A 4795-nucleotide genomic window follows, 5' to 3' on the forward strand; every position below is an offset into this window, starting at 1 on the left:
TTTCACTTTATTCCCCAAACCATATCCTCGCCTAACAAGGATGGTCAAGAGCCTCCAAACACAAACCCAGGTCACTGGAGTACAAGCTCAGTAACGGGCGGAACAGTTGATTCAGGAATGAAGCACCTAAATTTAAAGGGTTTTTATTGACAGCACTTGTAAGATGACCAAATCTCCTTGCTGAACGTTGGTATCTAATTCCTTGGAAAAACTTAAGATTTTACCACACACAGGTGAAAACTCAGATGTTTTGAACTGAATCCTGCTTCTGAAGACGACTTCTTTTCTTCCAGGAATCACAGTAACTCCACTGATGGTGGTTTACACGCCTAGAACGGAAACGAGATCTTTTCCGTTCTCCAGTGGCAGACCAAGTGGCAATTGTCAAGGTGAGGTTTCTTTTAAACCCCACGGTTCATACTTGATGTGCTGACCCTCACTGGGGTCGTTTCTGACAAGGGGCTGAGGGAATAGGAAGCATGTATTTCAGCTAATCCAACAGGAGCCCAAAGCTCAGACAACTTTCAAAAGAATACTTAGGTTCTCAAAAAGTTCACGATTTGGCCCTGGCTGGTGTGGTTCAGTGGTTAGAGTATCAGCATGCACCAAAAGGCCACAGGTTCAATTCCCCATCAAGGGCCATATACCTGGGTTCCAGGTTTGGTACCTGGTTGGGGCTCATACGGGAGGCACCCAATCCATATATGTCTCTCACATCAATGCCCCCCCCCTTCTTCCTCCCTTCCACTCTCTAAAAATCGATGGAAAAAAATCCTCCTGTGAGGAGTTTTAAAAAAACAAACAGTTCACAAAGTCAGACCCTTTCTTGATGACCCATCTACATAATACAACTTAACTTTTACAGGGTGGGAGCAGCTATTACATACCTGGACTCAGGTGGAATTAAGATTTTTGGGTCACTGAATGGATGTAGGGGAGGCTGGAGGCCGAATGAACCAAACAATATTGAAAAGTAATTAAGCAGCAGTTTCTGGGTAGACTATCCACATTGGAGATGGATCACGAGAATTCTCGTGGTTTCTGTTCTATTGTCATTGAGAAACAGTGTAACGGAAAACTCATTCACTGGAGTTAAAAATTACAAAAGAATTAAAAGTGATTAGTCTCTTGTCCTTAATAATAAAAACTTTTATATTAATTTGATATTTTTATAAAATTATGCATATCTTTGCTAACAATTTATCAGATATTCCAAGTGAAAGTGATGAAAGCTTTGACAATGGCAGTGATAAAGTTATTCCCTCAAAAAGGCGAAAAATAGTAATTTCAAATGATTCCAAACATGAAAATTTGAACAATTCCACACGATTTTGAGTGTAATTTGTGTCTTGGTTGCCAAGATGATTGGTCAAAAGAGGACTTTCAACCTAATTTGGAAAAATTTGAAGGTAATTCTGGGGTTACAGTTATACCATCTAATTCTAAGAACATCATTGAAATCCCCAACTTGGTTTTTGACGATCTGTTTGAACTATTTTGTCATCAATCAAACATATATTATAACCAAAATTTGGGAAAGCACAAAATTTCGAAAGCAACAAAGTGGTCTCCTGTTACTCCAACAGATATGAAAAAAATTTTAGGATTGATAGTGCTAATGGGGCGTACTCAAAAGGATACTTGGAAAGAATATTGGTCTATAAATCCAGTTCTAGCCGTTCCAGTATTTCCTCAGACAGTAAGTCGAAATCGTTTTGAACAAAACTGGACTTATTGGCATTTCAATGATAATGCAAACATGACTAAACCTTCATCCAGGCTATTTAAAATTCAATCTGTACTCAACCACTTTATTAGTAAATTTCAAACAATATATAAACCTATGTGAGAATTATCATTAGATGAAGGCATGATTCCCTGGAGGGGATGTCTTCTATTTTGAACTTAAAACCTAGCTAAAATTATTAAGTATGGTTTACTTGTGAGATCAAGACTGGGTATATTTGCAATATGGAAATTTACACAGGTGAAGGAAAAAAATTGAATGACTATTCTGTCACTACTTCGGCTGTATCTGGAATTGGGGCATCACATATACCAAGATAACTATTACAATAGCATTTCAATTGCAGAAACTTTATTACTACATAAAACAAGAGTTTGTGGAACAATTCGAACAAATAGAGGCTTGCCAAAATGTTTGAAAGATGAAGCATCTACACTTAAAAGAGGTGAAATAGCCTTCTGAAGAAAAGGTGATGTTTTATTGATTTGGAAGCATGAAAGAGAAGTTCGAATTATTTCAACTATCCATGATGCTTCCTCTTGTGAAACAGAAAAGACAAATTGGCATACTAGAGAGGAAATAAGCCAGTTTCCACTGTTCAGTGTAATATTATATGCAAGGTGTTGATCTTGCCGACCAATATCTTTCAACATGTAGTATCCTTAGAAAAAACAATAAAATGGATGAAGAAAGTAGTGCTTTACCTGATTGTGAACTATTCAATTCATTCAGGATTTACCAAGCACTCAATCCAGAAAGCCAAGTAAGATACAAAGACTTTCTTGTAATAACTAATTTCAAAATGCAATGGGTATTTAATTTTAAAGCATGCCTTTAACATTTATGTAAAACGTTTTTTGTACTCGTTCAATAGAAACTTACCTGGCCACTGGGTAAAGCTAGCAGTAAAACTACTGATCCGCAATGGGTTGATATATAAATTACAAAATATTGATTGAAAAGAATTGTGAAGAAGTTTGTGGGTGAGGTGCTGCCTAGACTTGGGGTCAGGACTGTAGCTGTGGGTCATCTTCATAAGGTGTTTTTTTAAATCTTTATTGTTGCAAGTATTACAGACCCCCTCCCCTTTTTTTTAATTTATCCATTTTTAGAGCAGGGAGAAGGTAGAGAGAAACATCGATTTGTTGTTCCACTTATGCATTCATTGGTTATTTCTCATTATGTGCCACGACCAGGGATTAAACCCCACAACCCTGGCACCTTGGGACCATGCTCTCACCAACTGAACCTGACCCAGCCAGGGCTTCATGAGGTCATGACCATTAGGTGAAAGCTCAGGGTAGAGAACAATGTGTAATATTCTTAAACTGTTCGGAAACTATTTAAAATACCTGTATTCTGACACAATACTTGTTATACTCTTACTTCTGTATTCCTCTGGTAGGGAAATAAACACACATAGACTACAGGAGCGATGATTTTCAACTGGTGTGCCACAAGGGCACTGACCTCTTTTCCCTTAGATTGTCAAATAAAATGACAACTGCCAATACAATAGCTGTCAGGTATGAATCAAAATTATAACCTATTTTGTCAGATCAGCAAAAAATACATATTTGTGTGTGTGTGCCATGAGGTGAAAAAGGTTGAGAATTGGTCTACAGTAATGGGGGGGAAGCATACTGTTATTTATCTGTGCCCCCCTCTCCCCCCAAACCCCTGTATAAAGTCTGAAGTTGACCAACTCTGCTATAGATGCTCATCACATGGGCTATAGTGAACAGGTGAGAACATCGGTCTTCATGAAGGTTCTAAAAACTTGCTGTGTATGAAGAATTACTGCTTTATCTTTATGCTGCATTTGGGTCTGTGGTGTATTCAGTGAGCAGAACCTCCCTGGACTCAAGGTTCCACCACCCAGTTGTTTGCACCTGGGGATGCGTTGGGAGGTGTGAACAATGGGAAAGTGTTGGCTAGAATGAGAGCCCTGTTGATAGATACCACTGGGGTGAGCAATCTCAGGATGTCTCCTGAGCAGGCTCACGTGTGCTAGTGCACAAATGGGCTGCACTCATGCTGAGTGCCCAAGTTGGAGCATGGGCACCCAGGGCAAGCCTGAGAGTTTTCCTAAGTGACTCCATCAGCAACAGCCAACTGAGCATGCGGCACTGTTTCCTGGGGATAGTTAAGCGTGGCAGAGCTAAGGGTAACCCATAGGAGACTAGCACGTAAAGCCAGATCTTTTCACTGCCAAAGCTAAGTGGCAAATTAACTTTATTTTAGGACTCTTGTTGCTATAGCTTGTGCATTGATTGATGCAACAGAAACCAGTCTTATCAGTATTTGTATAATTAGTAAGTTTTAAATTAATTTCACGTTATAAATCAGTAATTTTGTCTTAACTATAGAAAAGGCCAACTACACAGACTGACTGGAGCCGTTTTTAGAGTTATCCACAGTATTGGTCAGTGTATCTTGGGAGGGGCTGGAATGCTATCACTGTACCCGCAAGGTTTCCTTGAAAACTAGTTTGATTATAGCATCCTCTTTCGTGGGTAGGTAAGGAATCTTGTCACACTGCTGCATTTCTAAAGGATTGTCTAAAGGACCTTAGAACAAAACAGGTTCTTGGAACTCACCTAAGCCAACACTGTCGTTTTATATGCAGAGAACGAGGCTTAGAGGTAGCTCTCCAGACCACCCGGCTGACTGGGATATGAGCCCCTATCTCAGGATGCAAGTAGTGTTAATTCATTTAGTTATTAATAGGCAATATTTAGTATAACTAGGCAAAGTATATACAATATTATAGGTAGATAATAAAAGTCATGTTTCTATTACATTTATACAGGAGTGGGCAAAGGTAGGTTCATACAGTTGTAGTACAAATAATACAAGAATAAACTGTTTTCTGTACTCACAACTATAAACCTACTTTTGCCCACCCCTGTATTTAATATGTTATAACTAAGCAAATTAATGCTACTAGACAAAACCAAAGGTGTTAAATGTGAGAGTTTGTTTTCCCTTGGATGCAGTCCTTTTCTAAAATCAGCTGAAGCTCCCTGATAAATGCCAACAGTGGGG

Source organism: Myotis brandtii, unplaced genomic scaffold, assembly GCF_000412655.1.
Source record: "Myotis brandtii unplaced genomic scaffold, ASM41265v1 scaffold168, whole genome shotgun sequence".
In the NCBI taxonomy this organism is placed as follows: Eukaryota; Metazoa; Chordata; class Mammalia; order Chiroptera; family Vespertilionidae; genus Myotis; species Myotis brandtii.